Source organism: Martes martes (assembly GCF_963455335.1).
Source record: "Martes martes genome assembly, chromosome: 9".
Lineage (NCBI taxonomy): Eukaryota > Metazoa > Chordata > Mammalia > Carnivora > Mustelidae > Martes > Martes martes.
In genome coordinates, this window is record NC_137896.1 from 95,397,812 (window position 1) to 95,421,331 (window position 23,520).

The 23,520-nt window shown below is 36.1% G+C and overlaps 1 long non-coding RNA gene across 1 annotated transcript in view; it reads right to left on the reverse strand.

Annotated features, from left to right (window-relative positions):
- LOC308348524 overlaps window positions 1–18,562 on the reverse strand; it is a 172,209-nt gene extending 153,647 nt beyond the window's left edge. Inside the window, exon 1 of the long non-coding RNA XR_013967343.1 lies at window positions 18,090–18,562. This is a non-coding gene — a long non-coding RNA (uncharacterized lncRNA). The remainder of the gene's footprint in view (window positions 1–18,089) is intronic.
- Between the last annotated feature and the right edge of the window lie 4,958 nt (window positions 18,563–23,520).

A 23,520-nucleotide genomic window follows, 5' to 3' on the forward strand; every position in this document is an offset into this window, starting at 1 on the left:
CAGAGACCATGCCCTATAGCTTAATCCTGCTTCTCTCTCATATATCCAACCACTTTCTCTCAGATGAATTCTTATTTTTAAACACATTTAAATTTCTCCCAAGTAATACAAAAACCAAAACAAGCAAACTTTTCATCTTTTTTTCCATAGCTTTTTCCCTTCTGAAATATCTGTATCAGTTGTCTTCCATTTCATACCACTTTCCCCGCAGCCCTTCTAATCTGGTTTCTAGCCTCATCTTTCTATTAAATCAGGTCTTGTTAAAGAACTCACCAACTTAATGATTGTTGAACTCAATGAGCAGTTTTCTCTCCTCAGTTTCCTTGATTCTGAACAATTGATGAAGTTGACCCCTCCCTCTTCATTAAAATACACTACTTTCTAGGTTTCCATGACAAACCTCTTCCTGAATTTCCTCTTCTCTCTGGCCACTTGCACTGCCCTGTTGAGTGCTGTATTTTCTCATCTTTACCACCTCAGTGTCATGAGGTTCCTACTTCATGATAACCACCAAGCAAATCTTAGAATATCATCAGGTATAAATGAAAAGTCTAATTGTTATATGTTAAAGAAGTTGTATTTAAGAGTCCTAAGCCCCTTGTTCCTTCCTCTACTGCAGTTCTTAATAACAACAGCACTGGGGGGTCTGAGCAGCAGAGCTGGTTAAACATCTGATTCGTGGTTTCAGCTCAGGTCCTGATCTCGGGGTCATAACATCAAGCCCTAGGTCAACCTCCATGCTCAGTGCGGAGTCTGCTTTGGATTCTCTCTCTCTCTCTCCCCTTCCCTGCCATGCTCTCATTCTCTCTTTCTGTCTACCTCTGTCTCTAAAATAAATAAATATTTTTTTTAAAAAGTAGCATCTTGTTTTAAAATCAAGTCTTTTTTTCAATAATAGCAAATACTGGTATCAGTAGAGCCCAATGGGAACTTTACATTCACTTAATATTTACCTGACTCTTCCCTCGCCTAAGCTTAAATCTCACTCTGTTCATCTGTCCCTCTGATTTCTGACACATTTATTGGGACTAGTTCCACATTATACAGCTCCCTTCTCCTTATCATGACTTTACGACACTTAACTGACAACTGAAGAATAATTTTAAGTTAAAGTCTTTCAAGATCAAGTCATGCCAATGGCTTCAAGTGTTCGGAGAAAAGGTCCAATGAGAGAATAGGACTCTTATTAAGTTATTCATATTGGAGGCAAAGGGGTCCAAGGCCTCAGAATGTGGGCTGTGGGAGGGGTGGTTTTGTGGTGGTAGTTGGGGCAGACAAAATAACAACAATGCAAAGAAACCCAGAAATAACATAGGAAATGATGCCTAGATTGAAATAAGTCCCAGAGAGAAAGGTAGAGTTAAGCTACCAAATTTTTCTACTCCATTATTTTTTCCTAGACTCTTAGATTATTTTGAGATCCATTAATTCAATCTTAACCCTACAAAATATTCATCATTTTTTTTCTCCAGAGATATTTATTTGGCCTTCGTTTCGAGGGTAATTGATTATCTAATAATTTCACATCTTTAGGTCTCTACTGAATTGTCTCAAAACCATCCCATGGATCAAGAGTTATGAAATAGAAAAGACAAACAACTAGACAGCTTCAATGAGACCCGTAACAATGCTCCAACCGGATGGTGGCATTTAAGAAAGATGGCAAATGCCAATGCTGAGGCCCTTCTGTAAGGATTTTGTGTTTCCCATTAGAGAAATAATTCAGCCTCTATCTAATTTGGAAGTTTAAAATTGCAAATCCAACTCTTGGGAGAAAATTGGGTGAATCACAAGTGAGTATTGCTTAAGTTTCACATGAGTAAATATATTGGCTGTGTTGGTATTATTCAACACTCAGAGCCACAAAATACATTTTTTGTATCATTTTATTTGTAGAAGAATGGCACAATTATTTTCAGAATAATTAACTCCTCGGTTTAGTGACAATTATGTTCCATTATAATAATTAAAATCACACCCTGCTATTTGGATGAACTCAATAGAATAATGATTTCTTAGGGGAAGATTTAATCGGATCATTTTTTTCTCCAGCATTAAAAATATCTGTAAATTATTTCAATTCATTGTACCACTGCTTAATTGTGCATTTTTCTGCTGTCCTATGGAAAGAAATATCACAAACAAAATGGCAGTCTCAACCCACCCTTGAACCATCTGTGCATCATAATTGTTATTGGAGGTATGCCGGGGCTTGGCAAAATGCAGAGCTCATGGCTGGGCATAACAGCAGGGCTACAGATGGTGGGAGTACCTGAAATCAAGTGGGTGAAAGCAGGTGGTGAACAGAATAGTGGTGTTTCAGGGGATTGCTCTATTGAAAAGAGAGCTCTAGGAAGTGAGTGAGAGAAATGAGAAAAGGTCAATAGCTCTCTTGGGGTGAAGTTGACAAGAGCTTGAAAGAGTATTAGGGCCCCAAGCAAATGGGCTAGAATTCAAGAAAGCTCTCCCGCTTTAAGGATGAACTGAAGTATAAGGCAGAAAACCAAGAGGAAATGTGCTAGCTCAATATAGGTAGGTGTTAGGGAAGAGTTAAGACTTTTGGATATCTTGGTGTTCTATTTCATCCTGAAACATAACAGATACTGGGATCACAGTGGGCAGTGATCAACCCTACTTAGCATCTTGGTAGGTAATGCTACTGCTCCATGGTTTGTCTCAATTTGAATTATCTTATATACTGAATGCAGAGGTTAGGAAATTTGGATTGAGGTAGGTGTTGAGGGTCTTAATAGGAAAAGCATAAACTTGGGGCATCAAGGCAAGAGTCAACAGCAGCAAACTCAGAAGTACACTTAAATAATACCATTATCCCTTAGATAATGGTGGCCCTCTTTGTGAACCCTTGCCAGCATGAATGACTTGGGAATAAGAGGCAGTTTGTAGCCAGACAGTTACAAACCTTTAGATTAAAAGGTCTACAAAGGCAGGCCAAGTATCTATCATAGTCTGCCACGTAGTAAAGGTTTAATGCATATTTGTTGAATAAAAATGAATGGATTAATTATTAAAATGACTACTAGTGAATCCTGTCAACTATAGAATTCCCAGGCTCTCTAAACATAGGAGTGGGGTCACGGTTTATGATTTATTGGCTAGTTCTTTATTATTTCCTGATTCTTTTTCTTACTGCTTTATTGTGTTATAGTAAATGCATACCTCATGAGGTTCAAATTTTCCAGCTCCAACAGAAGGGGGGAAACATTACAAATTCTGGGAAAGAATAGCTTCTCCAAAGACAATAAAAGAACAGAATGTAAAAAGTCTTGTAAAGAGGATTAGAGTTTACTCTGGGACTCGGGTGAGACAGGAGTCACTGTGAGATTCCTAACTACACTGAAACAGAAAAGGAACTGAGAGAGTGTGTCTTTCTCTAGGAGACACAGGTACCTTGAACCTGATTCCTCCACTCCAACCTCTTGGTGCAACCAATCCCGCTCCTAACAAAGGGGCTCGACAGTAACTCAGCCTAGGAAAGAGGAGATGCCTGAAATTCTATAGAAAAAACTATATAACCTGATGGTGGCTCAGTACTGGAATAAACTGACCAAAGATTTTAATTTTTTAACAATGTAGAGAGTCATCTGGTATTTGGAGGAAAGCTACAACCCAGAAGAAAAAATACTTAAAACAATTTGGACCACACTCTCCTCTACTCAGTGGCACAAAGTCTAATGATGTTGGGTGTAGGTAAGATTGTCTAAGGACACAGTGGCAAGTCCTTTTCTGGTTCCTTGGAATTAGCACCACCTATGTCCCACATTTTGGTCCATTCATAAAATCAAGCCATATATGTTGAACTTATTTTTTAGCTATTCACCCTGTTTCCTTCCAACTTTTTCAATTCATACCATCACCCTGGTCCCAGATACTTATTTCTAAACTTAGTTACTGTATCTGCAACAGGATCATTCTCTTGGCGGATATGACTCTTGGCCAAACTATGATTTTTGAGTCTTTGGCTTTCTGTAGTATCATCAGTATCTTCTTCCTCAATCATTGTAGTGATCATGTAAAACTTATTCTAGAATTATCTTTTCCATTGCACCACCTCTTGCAGAGCAATGTTACACTTAGCTATAAAGCATGATTTCTCATCATTTTATTCCCAGTTCTTGACACAGTGATTTAGTAGTTAGTAGATATTGGTTGAATGAATGAATGACAAGATCACATCTGCCTTATTTTAAACAAGAGTTTATGAGAAGCTGTCTTTATAAAACGAAAGCTGGAAAAGCTTTTCAAATCTCTACATCAACTTTGCATCATTATCCTGGAGTTGTGGATATGTTTCTTGCCCTTCAATATCTCCCAGTCTAGTGGGGAAAACAGATACAGACGTGGTATCTGTGAAGGCTGGTGAAGATTTATACAGATACTGAAGGAAGATGGGGGAACAACTGTACAATCTGTTAGGGTGAAGAAAAGGAAAGGAAATTTAATGTGATCTTTAAATATTGAGCAGTAAGTAAATGAAGAGGAATGGGGATTGGTTTCCATGGGAGAAGTGGGCATGGAAAGATATAGAGCCTTTCTAACAGAGGATTATTACAATAAAAGTCAAGAAGTATGATAGAGGACAATTACTTGCAATTTAAGTGTTACTGGAGCATAAAGTTTCAGGCAGAGAAAGACCTGAATGGGACTGGAGAGGTGGAAAGGACCAGATCACAGAGGGCTTTCCACTCTGATAAGGATCCTAAATGTTGTGCTACGGGCAGTGAGGAAGGACACAGGTAATCAGCAATTTAGAAAACTTGGAAGATGTGCAAATGAATAGTTGAGATGAGCAACTCCCAAGGCAGGAAAACCAGTTAGAAAGACAAAGCAGTACCTACAGGAGGGAGATTGGAAAACCTGAACAAGGCAAAAATAGATGTGAAAATGAAATGTCTAAACTTGGTGCTTGAATGGCAAAGGGTCTGAAAGTTATACTTGAGTCAGGAATAATTCCCAGGTTACTAATTAGGCTGAATAGTTGGATGGTGGTGACAGTAATTGAAAAAGAGCCTGCAAGAGAGGGAAAGGGAGGAATTCTGCTCTGAGGAAGGTGTCTGCAGAACATCCACATGAATCTGTGCACTAGGTAATGGACTGCATGCATTTGAAATTTGAGAAGAAACAGCTGACAATATCAATTTGGAAATCATTAGCATATAAGTGTTAAAGACATGAGGAATATGAGCTTGCTCAGGGAGAATGTCTGGAGAACACAGAACTGAGCCCAGAATCAGGACAAATAACTATATTTAAGCAATGGAAGAGAAAGAAAAGCCTATCAATTTAAGCAATCAATATCAGACCGGTCTTAGGTGGCAACGTAATATTTCCCCATATTCAAATTCTTACCACCTTTTTTTTTTTTTTTTTAAGATTTTATCTATTTATTCGTCAGAGAGAGTGAGCACAGGCAGACAGAGAGGCAGGCAGAGGCAGAGGGAGAAGCAGGTTCCCTGCTGAGCAAGGAGCCCGATGTGGGACTCGATCCCAGGACCCTGGGATCATGACCCGAGCCGAAGGCAGTCGCCTAACCAACTGAGTCACCCAGGCGTCCCATCAAATTCTTACCACCTCTTAACTCTATAACCCACTGAAAACTGGCCTCTGCCTCTCAATACCCTTTTTTGTTTTTGTTTTTGTTTTTTAATTAGAATTTTCACTTAGAGATAATTATAGATTCACTTGCAGGTGGATGAAATACAAAAACCCCATATGCTCTTTACCAACTTAACCTTATTGGGAAAATCTTGCAAACTATGACAGAAAGGATCCTGGCATGGATACAGTCAAGATACAGAACATTGTCTTTGGATTTCTCATGTCCTTTTGCATTTATCCCTCAGCCTTCAACCCCTCCTTAACCACTGGCAAGTACCAACAGGTTCTCCTTAGGATTTTATCATTTCAAGAATGTTATGGGACTAGAATCACACAATACATAACCTTTGGATTGGCTTATTTCACACAACGAGATTTTCTGGAGATTCATCCAGATCGTTACGAGTACCATCACTTCTTTTTACCACGGAGCAGTACTCCATGGTGTGGATGTAATGCGGTTGGTTTAACCAGCCACCTTTTGAGGGGCTTTATTTCCCCACTCACTAGTAGAAATAAAGCTCCTATAAATATATGTATACAGCTTTTTGTGTGAACATAGGTCTTAATTTCGAGGGATAAGTGATCAGGAGTGCAATTGAGGATGCCTGCGGTAGTTAAATGTTTAGTTTTTTTGACTGTCACAGTGGTTTTTGTTTGAGAATGAGTATACAATTCTACATTCCCCTCAGCAATGCAGTATATGCTCCAGTTTCTGTGACTCCTTGCTGGCATTTGGTGTCATCACCACTTTTTATTTTAGCCATTCTGGCAGACAGATGTGACACCTCCTTGAGGTTTTCATTTGTGTTTCCCTTGTGCCTAATGATGTTGAGTAAATTTTCATGTGCTTAGGTGCCATCTGTAAATCCTGTGGATAGAATTTATCTTCCTATCTTTTGCCCAATTTTATAATCCCATTTTTTTTTTTTTTTTTTTTTTTTTTTTACTGATGAGATCTGAGTTCTATATTCTTGATATTCCTTCTTTGCTCGCTATGGGTTTTCAAACATTTTTTTCCCACTCTAGTAGTTGTCTTTTTAAGAGTCTCATGCTCTACTGACTGAGCTAGCCGGGTGCCTGAGTAGTTGTCTTTTTAATCTTTTCATAGAATCTTTCATATAAAAGATTTTTAATTTTAATGAAGTCCAATTTATAATTTTTTCCTTTTATAGACCATGCTTATATGGTGCCACGTCTATAAACTCTATACCAATACCTCAAAGATTGTCTCCTGTTTTTCCCTCTAAAAGTTTTAAAGCTTTAACTTTTATATTTAAGTCTATAATATATTTTTAATAAAATTTTATAGATTTGGGTCATATTTTATTATTTGTTTGGCCTATCAATGTCCACTTGCTCCAGTACCATTTGTGAAAAGACTATCACTAGTTTTTGCTCTTTCTAGTTTTTGCACTTTTGTCAAATGTCAGTTGGACATATTTGTATGGGTGTATTTCTGAGTTCTCTATTCTTTGCTATTGATCCATCTGTCTGCCAGTTCCGTGTATTCTTGATCATAATAGCTGTAAAGCAAGTTTTGAAACTGGGTAGACTTTGTTTTTCAAAATTATTTTAGCTGGAAGTTTTGTGGCCTTTCCATATAAATTTTAAGATAATCTATTCTCTCAAAACAAAGAAGGAAGGAAAGTAGGAAAGAAAAGGAAGGGGAAGGGGAAAGGAAAGGGGAAAGGAAAGGAAAAGAGAAGGAAAGAAAAAAGGAAGGAAAGGAAGGAAGGAAAGAAAAAAAGAGGAACATTTCTGGAATTTTGGTAGAAATTATGTCAAATCAGTACTGGGGGAGAATTCACATATTTACTATGTGGATTCTTCTCAGTCCATGAACATGGCATGTCTCTCCATTTATTTACACCTTCTTTGATTTTTATTTTTTTTCCATCAGCCTTACATAATTTTCAGCATTCAGATCCTTTACAAGTGTTTTTGTTTTGCTTTTAGATTTATACCAAAGAATTTCATTTGGGGAGCTAGTTTAAATGGTATTATATTTTGAATTTTATTGTTCATGTTTTTTTGCTAGTATGTAGAAATACGATTTATTTGATCTGTTCCTTTTATCTTTCCTTTTTATTCCTTATCCTATAACCCTGCTAAACTAACTTAATAATAAGCTCCAAAAATAGTTTTATAGATCACTTGAAATTTTCTATGACCAGTATGCCAACTGCATATGAGGATAGGTTTATTTCCTGCTTTCTGACCTGGGTATCTTTTATTCCTTTCCTTACTTACTGTATTAAAACACTTAGCAGCATATTAAATAAGAGTGGTGAGAGCAAAACTCTTCATCTCGTTCACTATCTTAGGGGAAAGCATTTAATCACTCAGAAATAAGTATAACATTAGCCGTAGGTAGTTTGTAGACGACTTCTATCAAGTTGAATTTTCCTCTATCTCTGTCAAGTTAGTCTAACAAATGGGTAGTGATTTCTGTTAAATTCTTGCTTTGCAGTAATTGATATGAAAATGTGATACTCATTCTTTAACTTATTCATATAGTGGTTTGTACAGATTGATTTTTGAACACTTACCAGCCTTGCACCCTGCAACAAACACAACTTGATCATAGTTTAAAGTATTTTTTATATATTGCTGGATTCTATTTGCTAATATATTTTTAAGAATTTTTGTCTCATTTGTGAGTAATATTGTTCCTTGGTTTTGTGTGAGGGGGATGTTTTGTTTTTGTACTGTCTTTTCTGTTTTGGTATCAAGGCCACCTCAGATTAAAAAAATGAATTGGGAAGCACTATTCCTATTTTCTGAAAAGTGCTAAAATTGGTATTAGTGCAGCTTTAAATATTTAGTAGTTTTCTCCAGTGATTCTAACTGGGCCTGAAATTTCTTTTTTGAAAGTTTCTAAATTATTTATTTGATTTCCTACATAGTTATATAATTATGCAAATTATTTACTGCACACTGAGTGACCTGCAGTATTTTTTGGTTTTCTAGTTAGTTGTCTTAAGTTGTTAAATATATCTGTAAAGAATTTTCTGATGTATTTCCTTATCATTCACTTGATGTCTGCAGGGTCTATGGTAACATCTCATTTTATTAATATTGGTAGTTTTTATATTTTCTCCTTTTTTATCAGTCATCCTAGAGGATTTTGAAATTATTGATGGTAATTTCAAGTAACTGATGGACTAGCTTTTTGGCGTCATTGACTTTTTCTACCCAGCTTCCCTTTTTTTGCCAAGAGTTTATCCATTTAATGTATTTGTTCTCCTAAATATCTCAAGACAGGATGAAAATTTTAAAGATGGGGATAGAGGCCTGAGGCATGAATAAGCACAAACATACCAAACCCATACCACAATCATACTGCTAAAACACCGTGAAGAAGTAGCTCTAAAACCACAGACCCCGTTGCCACGATGTACAATTTACAAGACAGAGTGTGCCAGGAGGAGAAATTCCTGTCAGGATCAAGGAAAAGCCTTTGTGAGAAGATTACTTTAGGGTGATCCCTATCAGATGAGCACACCTTTGCTCTTGTACTTCCTGTCAACCCAAGGTTAATGTGCAATGATCAGGTGAGAAATTTTTTCTTCCACCACAATCAGTAGCCCCTAAGTTTCCTTATCAAATGTAGATTTGTCTAGCCTGAACTTCTGCAGGGTACAGAGGGCTCAAAGCTTTATATAATCCCACCCACTCATCACGTCTAAAATAATCCATTCAAGGTTCAGGCTCCACAGTGATTTGCAGAGGGCGAGAGCCGATTCTCTTTTAAACTTCATTAATTTCTGCTCTTATCTTTATTATTTGTTCCTTTTGCTTGCTTTGGAGTTGTTTTGGTTTTGTCTAGCTTTTTGAGGCAGAGTCCTATATTACTGGTTTATATTACTGGTTTACACTTTTCTAATATGTGCATTTAGTGCTGTAAATCTCCCTCTTGATGCGGCCTTTAGTTTTGCTATACATATTCTGTTATGATCTATCTTCATTTTAATTCATTTCATAATTTTTTTTTATTTCCCTTTAGAGCTTTTTTTGATCTATGGATTTAGCATGTTGTTTAGTTTTGAAGTATCTGTGGAGATTTTTCTTTTTATTATTTCTAGTTTGCTTCCACTGTGGTTAGAGAACAGACTGCATGCTTTAAACTTTATACTTGTTGTAATTTACTTTACTACTTAAAATACAGTTTATGTCGGTATATGTTTGCTAAGGTTTTAATTTCGATATAATTTTTAGCTCTAAAATTTCAATTTGGTCTTTTAGGTCCTATTTTCTCAGACTTTCTACTTTCCCTTTTATTAAGCCAACTTGTAATTACTCCTTCAAGTATTTTTATCACAGAAACATTAAAATTGTTATCAGATAGTTCTGACCTATTTTCTTTTTGATATTGGCATCTATTATTTGTCACTTCCTCCCTCCTTGCCCTTCAGTTTGAAATCTTCCTGGTAACTGGCATGGAAGATAATTTTTTTATTGAATATTGGACATTTTTGTATTGTATAGGACTCTAGAAATCTATCAATCTATCTATCTTTTTTTTGCCAGTTTTCTCTACCATCACCCTGGCAGAAAAAGATAAGATTCCTGTTAATTCCCTGTTATGGCCATGTGTAGATATAAGTCTAGGTTTCACACTTGGCCATTGTGGACCCTTGAAGGAGGGGGCTTCTCATTAATGCTAAGAAGGATGGGACTTCAGGCTCTGCAAATAGTCTCTAGCGGTATTATAGTGAGGATAGCTTCATTACCACTCAGTGATGGTGAAAGTCCTAGCTCTCTAGGAGACCTCCTCTTATACCACTTTTGTGTGGTAGGAGAGGAGACGCTTCTCTACTACCAAGTGGAGATGAAAGTCCAAGCTTCTCACATGGTTCCACTGACACTTCTGGTAGGAAAGTGGTGATTGTAGTTAGCTGTGGTGAATGAAGCTTTTGGTTCCCTACTCATACTTCTACCACTTCAGTATTGTTGTTGGGGTATACTTTTATACTCTCTCAAGGGGGGAGAATACTATGATCCTCCTTGACTTTTGTTGATGTACAATGGCTGCAACATATTTTCTGTGGTGGTTGGCTGAAGTACAGTGTTAATTATCTACTGATTTTCTGGTTTCTAGGCTGCCCTTTCCTGGTCCTTTGGTTAGGGGAAATAAAGTTTGTGTAGGTTTTGTTTGTTTTGTATTTATTGGCACTTATGGTTTGCCAGCTACTTCAGCTCCAAATGTGGGATATATAAGGCAAAAGGAAAACCAGAATATTGGTGTCCTCATTCCTCTGGTCCCAGTTCTTAGCCTGCCTTCTCTTTTAGAGTCATATTTATAAATGTTACATATAATGATCAGGGTTTTTACTTATACTTAGTGTAAAGAAGAGCTAAAAATAGACCTACCGCATCTTCTCTGAAGCAGAAGTCCTAATATGTTTTTGAAAACAGCTTATTTCAGTGACATACAAAATTGATGGATTTCTTCCCATCTTTAAGAGGATACTATTTTTTAGTGTTAACAAGAATGTAACAAAATAATTACTAATTATCTCCTGCATTTCAAATCTAGTAATCACTTTAGAGACTGTACCATCTTGGAATTATCTTATGTGTGGCTCTTGGACCTCTATTCTTTTCACCATACTAACAATACTCAGGTAGCATTATCTATTAGAGTAGTAAAAATGAAAGCTAGGCAACAGGGGATTGAACCATGAATATGAGGGGAGTAAATAGATAAATATGGACAACTTTTCTGAGGCTTCAGAATCAAAGGGGAAGGAGAGCACAAGATTGGTCAATGGGAAGGTTTGTATGAAGGAAAAACTTGAATACAATTTATAGTTAGTAGGTAAGAGGCCCAAGAATTAGAACTAAGGTAAAGAAAGGATGTGCAATAATCCTAAAGGAAATGTAAGATTTTGGGATTTTGCACACCAGAATATATACTGACTTGGAATAGCTAGAACCCCAATCCAACTTCCAATGTAAATGAAAGGTAAGTGTTATTCTGAGATTGTATGTGTAAGTTAGCAAGTGCAAATGTATCAACACAGGTAGATGCAATTGCTGAATCAAGTTTCAGGTAAGGTATTTTCTTAAGCTGAAGAGAACCATGGATATATGGGTGGTTAAAGTGAGTAATAACATTTTAGGAAAGTCAGTGATGGAAATGGAAATGAAGCTTAAGTGATCTTCAACAAGTACAGTAATTAGGAAGATGGAGACTAATAATCTCTTTAGTCCAGAGAGGTTCCAAGTAAATTAAGGTATAGGCAATGGGGTTGATTTATGATGTTAAGGAATGGCTTTGAGAAGCAGAATAAAGAGATGAAAGGATAAGAAACTGTGTAGATAATAGGGCATGATAAAGATGTCTATCTATCCACACAAGAGTTGTGTCCTCCTTTTGAAGTGGAAACACTGATGCCCTTGTCTCTGAATAAATCCATAAAGCAGAGTACTGTTTCCCTTCTTATACCTAGCCAATCACAAAGACCTATTTTGGAATTTTCATAAGTCACAAACTATGATTGTGTTAGGTAACTGAGATGTGCAGTCTCTATCTGTGAAAATAGATAGGACACTGGAACTCAAGATTTCTGAGGTATCATGGATCTGAGTGATAGCTAGTTCCATACTTTGGACAAATTCTGAATGATCTTACTGTGATTCTCTATAACCTTACTTTTTACAACTGGACTTTGGTGGAAAGTCAACACTCATCTCTTGAATTTTCTACATACTGATCCTACTCTTAAACTGTGGAGTTACAGGACACCTGGGTGGCTCAGTTGGTTAAACATCTGCCTTCGGCTCAGATCATGATCCCAGGGTCCTGGAATCGAGTCCCACATCGGGCTCCTTGCTCAGTGGGGAGCCTGCTTCTCGCTCTGCCCATTCTGCCCGTTCTGCCTGCTGCTCTCTGTGTTTGTGTTCTCTGACAAATAAATAAAATCTTAAACACAAACAAACAAACTATGGAGTTACATGTAAAAATTATCTCCAAGTCTTCCCAGAGTAATTAAAAGTACAGGCATATGTCATTTTATTATGCTTGACAGATACTGCCTTTCTCACAAATTGAGGGTTTGTGGTAACCCTTGTCTATTCAGTCTATTAGTGTCATTTTTCCAAAAGCATTTGCAGCCTTCACATCTACATGTCATATTCTGGTAATTCCCTCAATATTTTAAACTTTTTTGTTATATTTATTACAGTGATTGGTAATCAGTGTTCATGACATGTTGAAAGCTCAGAAGGTTAACATTTTTTTACCAATAAAGTATTTTTTAATTAAGGTATATACATTCTTAGACATAATGACACTGCACACTTTATAGACTAAAGTACAATGTAAACATAACTTTTATAAGCACTGGGAAACACAAAAAAGTTCATTTGACTCACTATCATAATAGTCACTTTATTATGGTGGTCTAGAATGGAAGCCCTACTATCTCCAAGGTATGCCTACCTGTGAGGAAAGTTATAATGCATTTTCTGATTAGATAAAAATTATTTTTAAACTATATAAAATATGTATATTTATATATTATATATCATATATAATTATTTTATTAAATATATATTATAAACTATATAACATATTTATGTATTATATATTATATATTATATTATATATTTATATTATATATCATATTATATAAATATATTATATATTATATAAAATTATTTTAAAATTATTCTATTTTTGTCAACTCTTCCCCATAAGGAGTATGCTTAACTGAGTAACATACTAGGCACTAACTCATGGCCCTAATATATAGAAGCCACTGAAAAGACTATGCAATGAGCCAGGAAAACTTCTTTGCCAGACTCTCTCTCATGGATTGTGCTCTATCGGGTAGAAAAAATTTTTAGCATTGTTTTAGTCCAGAATTACTGGTAACAGATTCTCTCAGAATTTTTGGTATATTATTCAACACAGATGCAATGTGTTCTTTATCTATGTAGTCCTACTCAATACTGTACCCTGTGAAGACTAGTTGCTTCAGCTTCCCCAAACGTGCATCTTTTTCTCCTAAGTTCAGCAAAATCACTGTGCTCTAATTGGCTCACCCATTCCTGTATTAAAAATGAAGAAATCCTGGGACACCTGGGTGGCTCAGTTGGTTAAGCGGCTGCCTTCAGCTCAGGTCATGATCCCAGCGTCCTGGGATCGAGTCCTACATCGGGCTCCTTGCTCCACAGGGAGCCTGCTTCTCCCTCTACCACTCTGTCTGCCTGTGCTCACTCTCTCTCTTTCTGACAAATAAATAAATAAAATCTTTAAAAAAAAAAAAAATGAAGAAATCCCTCCAGGCATAAAACTGGGCTGATCTGTTTTGTTCTCCTTTACTTGAGGACTAGGATACTGAGCTGTCTGTAGTCTAATAGCTGCATTTATTTGTCCATTTTTATACTTGTTTTCCATAGGTGGCCGAGTGCTATACAAGTAACTACCACAGCCAGAAATGGAGATTTCTATAGATCACTTTCAATATTCATTTCCAAAAGTCATCTTCCCTTTGTGCTTTAATGTTAATATTTAAGTAACTTCGTGAGAGAACTATTTTTGCATCTATTCGTAGAAGAACAATACTTTGAATAAGTATTTTTGAAACCCCAGATTTTTTAAACTGTAGTATATTTCTTAGTGAAAACTTCTGTACAGTCTTAGATATAATGGGATTGAGAAGTGTGAGATTAAATGAGAAAGAAAAGCGTAGGTGAGGCTAGAGTGATTTTACACATAAAGCTACAAGATTCATATTCCTTATGGAGTAGTTAATGTATTCTGTGCTTATTGATTTGTTTGACCAGTACTTACATAAAAAGCATAACAAATACAACAGCCAAGAAAATAATCTATCATTGTGTCACCTGTTTCTATGATGGCCCTCAGCTGTAGAACTTGTGACAACGTAGGCACACTACTTTAGAAACCTAAGTCAAGTGTCATAGAGCTTGTTGCTCCAGTGCACACAGAGGTTGTATGCTCCTATATAAAGTTTAACTACATTGTATGATTTTGAATAGACCCTCATATTACATTTTTAATTAAAATGTACTCTCCCTGAACTTCAAAACTAACTACATAGGTGTAAGTTGAGAGAAAATGAAGATACATATTTAAGATACATATTTAAGAGTTTAAGAATAGATTTCACAGCAAACTAAATATGGATTGTTTGTTGATGTCCCCAAGAGAAAAGCTAAAATAATCTATGACTAAATCTATAGAAATAAAGTAGCTGCCATAAGGAAGATATTTTTGTTCTATTCTTGGCTTGTTAAGACCATACCCGTTTAATTCTATTTTTGGTGCTTGCTTGTTAATAGAGAAATAACTAAACAGAGGATTTTTTTCAGGTAAGAGATTAAGAGGTTGAGGAATCTAGAAATCATGTTATATATTCTGGCTACATTGGGTCATGAGCACTTACTAAACTAGATGATTTTCTGAGCCTTTGAAAGAAATTTTATTAAATATTGTTTAATCTGAATTCTCAGCATAATCTGAGAACTCTGGGGTAGAAAATAAAGAATCAGGACCTCTGGTGATAGCTTTCTACCCAGATAACATTTTGTCAAGCAACTAAACACTTGCCCCAAACTTGCATGTGCCATTTAACCAAAAGTGATGTAACTGTACATAACCAGGTCCTTAGAAGTCAATATAGGAATAATTGATTTGCTCCAGGGTTTTTCTTGAGAGCATGTCTTGCATTCCCTCACTACTTCATCCTAAGAAGCTTAACAAAGTGCTCAGTCCAACCCGATAGAGCACAATCCATGAGAGAGAGATTGTAAAAATGTTAAATCTTCTCCAGTTAATCTATAGCTTCAGCACTATCCCCATCAAAATCCCAGCAGGTTTTTTGTAGAAATTGGAAGTAGGATTATAAAATGCATATGGAAAAATGGACCTGAAGTAGACAAAATAATCTTGCAAAGATTATCTTTGCTAACAAAGATAGATTTCTTGAAAAAGACCAGTTATTGAAGCTACTGTAAGAAAAAGAAATTACAAAAGTCAGAACCCTACTACATTACCTAAAGAACTTGAATTTTTAAGTAAACAAAACACTTCCCACAAAGAATACTTCAAGTTTGGAAAGCTTCACTGGTGAATTCCATTAAACAGTTAAGGATAAAATATTACCAATCCTACACAAGTTCTTTAAGGAAATAGAGGAGAATACTTTCTAAATCATTTTAGGAGGCTAGCCTTACATGCATAATGAAAACTATAAAGAACAAAGAAAACTGCAAACCAGTATTTTCTTCAACAGGAACACAAAAATCTTTAATAACAATCAAATCCAGCAATATCTAAGAAAGGACAATACATCATAAGCCAGGGTTTATCTCACGGATGCAAAGTCTGGTTAGTATGTGGAAATTCCATTAGTGCAATTCACCATAAACTACAACAAAGGAGAAAAAAGCCCATGCGATTGAGAGGCATTTGACACACTCTTTCTGAAATCTGAGAACAAAGGAGAAATTCCTCTGATAAAGCTTATCTGTAAGAATTTATAGCTACCATCATAGCCAATGGCACAAAACTTAAATGCTTTCCTCTACAATTGGGAAAAATGTAAGGATTTCCATTTTACCACTTTTATTCAACATTTTACCAGATGTCCTGGTCAGTGCCAAAAGAAACTACAGCCATACAATCATTTTTGAATGGAAGTAATTAAATGTTCCCTATTTGCAGTTAACATGATCATGTATATAGGAAATTCTAAGCAACCTCCAAAAGGTTCTAGATATAATAAGTAGATTTAATAAATTGAAAGGATATGGAGGGCAAGTATAGACAAAAAGAAATTAAGTTTCTATATGCTATAAATGATTACTAAGAAAACTAGATTAAGAAGTCCCAAAATATACTTTTAGGGATGAATTAAAATATGTGCAATACCTGTACAAAAACATCCTTCAAAATATTGCTGAACAAAATTAAAGTTCTAAATAAATACACACATTCGTGTATTATTTTCAAGATTGTAAAAATGTTAAATCTTCTCCAGTTAATCTATAGCTTCAGCACTATCCCCATCAAAATCCCAGCAGGTTTTTTGTAGAAATTGGAAGTAGGATTATAAAATGCATATGGAAAAATGGACCTGAAGTAGACAAAATAATCTTGCAAAGGTGAAAAAAGTAGGATTTACAATACTTACCTTCAAGATTTACATAATGGTACAGTAATCAAAGCAGTGTTGTACTACCATTAGGCTAGACATGTAAATCAATGGAACAAATAGATAATGCAGAAATATAATCACACTTACATAGCGATTTTTAATAAACACGTCACGTCACTTAAATGGGAAAAAGATAGCCTTTTCAACAAAAGGTGAAGGAACAAGTGGTCCCACGGGTGGGGAATGAACCTTGACATTTATCTCCCCCTAACCACAAATTTAATATAGAAATAGATCAGGCAACTAAATGTACAATCTAAAGCTATCCACTCTCTCTAAGTAAATATAGTTGAAAATCTTTGGCATTTCTTAGGACACAAAAAACATTAAGAAAGAAACAAAATAAATGGCACCCCTGTTTTCTAAGAAATCCGTTCATCAAGAACATCATTATGGAAAATAAAGCAACAAAACAGACTGGAAGAAAATACTTGCAATAGGTATAACCGGCAAAAGATCGTTTTGAATATATCAGGAACTCCTAACCTCAATAATGAGAGGCAAACCATTGCCCAGTGGCAAAAAATCTGAAAGACATTTTGTAAAAGAACATACACTAGAGGCTAATGTGCAAAAAAGAGCTACTTAACATCACTAATCATCAAGAAAATGCAAATTATAATCATATTTATATTTTTATAATTCCCACTAGACAGCTAAAACTAAAAATAATATCAAATATACCAGGTGTTGGCAAGGATATAGAACAAATGGAACTCTCAATACATTTCTGGTGGGAGTGTAAAATGAAACCACCCTTGTGAAAATCAGTTTGGCACTTAAAAGTTAAGTATATGACATAGCACTTCTACTCATAGTTATTTCCCCAAGAGATACATAGCCCATGTCCACAGGAAGACTTCTACGTGTGAATGCTCATTATAACTTAATTCAAAGGAATAAAAAACTGAAAACAACCCAGATATTCATCAGTAGAGGCAATAGGTTCGCAAATTGTGATAATACCATAAGATAGTACTCAGCAATAGAAAGAAATGGTTTACTGTTGTGTGATAAACAGATGAATTATTTTTAAATGCTGAGCAAAAGAAGATAAACACTGAAGGATGCTTACTATTTAACTTCATCATATAAAATTCTATTAAAATGAAAACTATCTTAACGTGACTAAAAGCAAAAACAGTGGTTGCCTCAGGGAGGGGTGAATTGTAATCCTTAACACCTGGCAAGAAGGAGGGAGCAGCTTTCTACATTGTATTACTTTGTCCCAACTGCTGATCACATACCACAAACATAGCAGTATAAAGCAACACTTACTTAAACTCTCACAGTTGCAGGTCTTAGGTCCAGGTACAAAATGGCTTACTGGTTTTCTATTCCAGGTTTTGCAAGGTTGAAATCAAGTTTTCAGCAGTGGCGTGTTCCTTTTTGGAGTCTCTGAGGATGAATTCGCTTACAGGAAAATTCGCTCCCATGCACCTGTAGGAATGAAGTCCCATGTCCTCTTTGGCTGTCAGCAAAGGTCACTCTCAGGTTCTAAAAGCATTCCTTGCCTCAAGGCCCCTCTCCTCCAACTTCAAAACAACAAAGGTAAATTGAATCCTCCTCTTATTTTGAGTCTCTCCGACCTTCCCTTGGGCTTCCCGTCTGTTACTCTCCTGCCCTCCTCTTCTGCTTTTATGGGCTTGGGTGGCGTGATTGGGCCTATTTGATAATCTGGCATAATCTCTCTCAGCTGACTAGTAACCTTAATTACATCTGCTCAGCAAGTCCTGCCACAGAAGTATCTCCCGAGCGTTTGGCTGAATAACCAGGAGCTGGAATCTCGGGGTGGAGGGACTCTTTAGAATTCTGCCTGACACACATCTTGATTGGGGTAGTGGTTACACAGGTGTATTCATTTGCCAGTGTGCTTCAGATTGTTCAGTTAAAATGGATTAATTTCATTACACATAACAGACCTTAGGAAATTTGACTTAAAATGTAAAAAAAAAAAAAAAAAATCTACGGAATATTTATTGTGGTGAATGGAAATATAGAAGAAAGGCCTGAGCTATGCTTTGGAAAAAAATGAAGGACTGTATTTATATAATGTCTTTAATAAAGTGTAGTGCATTTAGCATTTAATACACACCTACACATACACATTTACATTCAATTAACTGATTAAGACGTCAATTCTGTTGTTTCTCAGATGACTCTCAGAAAACTTTTACCTGATTTGAGAGGGAAAAAAAACAAACAAAAAACAGCAGCAAGAATACCCAGATTAGAAATAAACTGTATCGCACATCCTTCTTGAGTAACTTATGCCAGTTCTCCATACACTTGTATAAATAAATATAGATACCATTCAAACTGACTAGATGTGTCCTTTTGAAATATGGTGAGGGAGGGAACAAGGCTTTTCACAGGCTCAGAATAGTTTCTAGAGCAGTACTGTTCAATAGAAATGTAAGTTACACAAATGATTTTAAGCATTTGAGTAGCCACATTAGAAAGTTAGGAAAGACAAGAAATTAATTGTAATAATGTGTTTTATTTAATTTATCCAAAATACTACAATTTCAACATGTAATTAATGTATTTTATATTTAAAAAAATAAGTCTTTGCAACTCTATGTCTTTAAAATACACAAAATCAGAGAGGGAGACAAACCATAGAGACTCTAAACTGTAGGAAAAAAACTGAGGGTTGCTGGAGGGGAGGTGGGTAGGGAGAAGGGGTAACTGGGTGATGGACATTAAAGAGACCCCTGATGTAATGAGCACTGGGTGTTATATGCAACTGATGAATCACTGAACTCTACTCCTGAAACTAGTAATACTCTATATGTAAATTAAATGAATTTAAATAAAATAAAATTTAAAAAGTAGTAAGCATGATGATTAATTTTATGTGTCAATTTGGTGGGTGTCTTTGGAAGAAATGAGCATATAAACTCATGGACTTTGGGTGGGAAGTGCTTGCCCTCCATATTATGGGTGGGCCTCATTCCATTGGTTGAAGGCCCACATAGAAGAAAAAAAATGAGACTTCTCAAGAGAGCATTCTTCAGCAGACTGCTGTTGAACTTCATCTATGTCATCAGCTCTCCTGTTCCAGCCTACCAGCCTTCAGACTGGAACTGCATTGGCTCTCCTTGGTCTCCAGGCTTCTAGCCACGTGATCATGTGAGCCAATTCCTTATAATAAATCTTTCTCTTAATCTCTCTCTCTCTAGAGAGAGAGGTAGCAGATATAGACCGAGATTTAAATATATATGTAAACACACACACATATACACATGCATACATATATAGATAGATCTACTATATCTATATAAATTCAATATAAATATAAACTTTCTTCAGAAAACAGAAGCGATTATTTATCTCTCTCTCTCTCTATCATCTATTTATCTAACCACTGTTGATTCTGCTTTGCTGGAGAACCTTTATATTTTATACTTTCAGCATATCTCAATTCAATTAACTCTTTAAGTCCCTTAAATGCCCCAGCTACATTTTAAGTGCTCTGTAGTCACAGGTGGTTAGTGGCTACCATAATATTCTAGAGCAAATATTGGCAAACTTTTTCAGTAAAGGGTCAGATGGTAAATATTTTAGGCTTTCTACTTGATATGATAACTGCAGCAACTATTCAACTCTATTGCTATAGCCAAAAAGCAGCCATATACGATATGTAAACAAATGGGTGTGGCTATCTTCCAATAAAACTTTATAAAATCACGTGGCAAGCCAGATTTGTATAGTGAGCAATCATTTGTCAACCCATACTTTAAAGGAATTGAAGCAATTTTCTGGCTCCATAGTACTATGATTAAAGACAGAATTTATGGGGCACCCGGGTGGCTCAGTTGGTTGAGTGGCTGCGTTCGGCTCAGGTCCTGGGATTGAGCCCTGCCTTGGGCTCCTTGCTCAGCAGAGTCTGCTTCTCCTTCTACCTTGGTCCTCCCCCCTGCTCGCGCCCTCTTTCTCTCTATCTCAAATAAATAAACAAAATCTTATAGGTACAAGAAAGACAGCTTTTGCATTTCATTTGTTGACAATTTGTCCTGAAGAGTATCCTTTCAAATGCCAATAGAATTCTGTCAGCTTTACCTCTTTTTGTTGAATATCAAAAGTTTACAAAGTCTAAAGCAATTCACTGATATATAGACAATTAAGACTACTTAAAATATTAATGTATTGATGATATTAAGGGGAAAAAATAGAACACTTTAGTATATTTTACTTCCTTTTTAGAAGAGTTTCCTATAAAGAATATTTACAACATAGCACATCCTCTTTCTTATCACTTTAGTTTTAGCATCCAAAAGATGTGACAAAAGCAGGCCTTCCTAGATTCACAAATCCTTCTAAAGAGAAGGGTGGCAGGAGAGCAGACACAAATTACAGTGGACTTTGAAATCAGTATGTAATCTGTATGCATGTACCTCTTCATGTTCTGGCTTGAAGACAGACTTTGACATTTTTATCATGCCCCAGTGAAGGTGTGGATGCATGGGCACACGTGCATATTAGAGTTAGTTCCAGATGCATCAGCAAATTATTAATTGGAAAATTCTTTCCCAGTGTTAGAAGTTCCACATGACTTTGGAAACTTGGCCAAGAATCCAGCCCAATGTCAACTGGGAAAGAATGCCAACTGAGAAAAGTCCAAATGATTCTTTTATCTTCAGGGCCACTGTGAACTCTGCAATGTGCACTGGGAATTTGCTTTGAGATGATTTCCAGACAATGACCTTGACAAAATCAGGCAGTTTAGACAGAACTGTTACCATGATTATTTTGTCTGAATGGATGGTTAGGTCAAGTAATTAACTAATTAATCAGACATTCAATCACTCCTTAAGTCATTTAATTAACTTGATGCTTAAAAATGTGAAACATAGATACTCCTAGGGATGACATAGTCATAAAATGTAGTCACTGCCCTCTAAGAGTTTTCTCTTATCTGTTTGGCTCTCTTCCTCCCTTCCTTCCTTCCCCCTTCCTTCCGAATGTCCCATATAGTTTATAATCCAGGATGAAACTAAGGTTCACACATTATCTTTGGTTATTATGTAAAAGACTCCACATTTTGATGAGCTACTTTAAACTTGTGCCCTATGACTCTGTGAAATAATTCTTCTGATTTTTTTCTCTAGATCTGAGGCACTTTTGGTTTCCATGCCCTTGGAAATGTAAATACTTTGACATTTCTTCCAGGTCTTTGAAAAACATACGTGAAATATTTGGGAACCATTCTGGCTTTCCCCCCCTTGTCTTATTTCTGATCATCTCTAAAGAGTCTGTTTAAGGTTTTAACACAATTTGGAATATACACAAGTCTCTTACTGTGTGAGATTATAAATTCTGGCTGATAAGAATTGCTAAACGGTAATTTTCAGAGTTAGTCTGTTTTGGTTTTGACAGAGACTTAAACTTTTGGCATTACAGAGTGTTCTTTATCCTGTCCTTGTTCTCAGTGGGACCCTGAACAAGCTGAAGTCAGTATTGCTATAGTTCCCAGGTTCCACAGTCAAAATACTATTTCTTAATCTCACCATCCATTCCCATCACTTGTGAGACCCTTCCTTTAATTTATTGCAAATTAAATTAACTTTTTATTTTCTATGGTAATGCTATCTTTATGTTTAAACAAAACATACCTCCTGTAACAGAAGCTATTAATGGCTTATGTCACCTCATCCCACATCTGAATTTCATTTACACCTGTACATGTCTATACATGTGAATAGCCTCCCCTACAAGGCTTGTGTTTTATTGAGGGCTTTGCTCCAGAACAATGAATGAGAGATGGTCAGTAATTGTGGCTACCCAGAATGACTAGATATCCAACACCTCCAGGGGTAATTGTCAACAAATGAGGGACTAGAGTTAGTGAATAAATGCCCAGGTTCCCATCCATATATGATAATACTGAAACACATTTAAAGACACCTTAAGAGGAGCCCAGGAGGAAAGAGCCTTAACTGTCCAAAATGGGGACTTGCTCATTAGCATACCTTTTATTGATTTTCTTTCTCTCTTGATTTACTTTCCCTACTCCTTTACCTGTGCTTCCTGGGATCATATCACAAATAAACCATTTAGTATGCCAGCCAATTTATCAGGATAGGCATGGGGTAGGAGGGAGGACACTATCTCTGCTTACCTGATTCTATGCAATCTCTAGTACTATAGTGCTGAATGTCATCCGGGAGAGCACTAGACTATGATTCAGCTGCTGTTTACTTGTCTTCTTACATTTCTCACTGTACAAGACATAGAGGTATATATAGGAAAGACTTCTCTTTAGCTTTCTGAGGCAAGGTTAGAAATTACCTAATGGCATGATCTTTTGCATTGGGCAGAATATGTTCATATGCTTATCTCATTGATTCTTCATAATACTTTGGAAGGTCAGCAATATTTAATTCAATTTATAAATGGAAATACTGAGACCTGGGTTAAAAGACTAAAAAACCCAACTATGACATGGACTGTGACAAGCCATATCAGTAAGAGTCCTTCTAACTTCAAAGTCAGTGAACACCACTGGACACTATTCAAAGTATGACATGGTTGCCTAGAAACTGAAAATCCCAGGAGACACCTTATTTTCATTAGTATGATGATGCTCTTATGTCATCCCATCTTAAGAAAAAAAGATTAACAATTTTTTTTTCTGACATCCAATAGATCACATAATCTCTCTTCTCTCCAATTTTAAAAAGCAAGGGTTGGGGAAAAGGAGGGG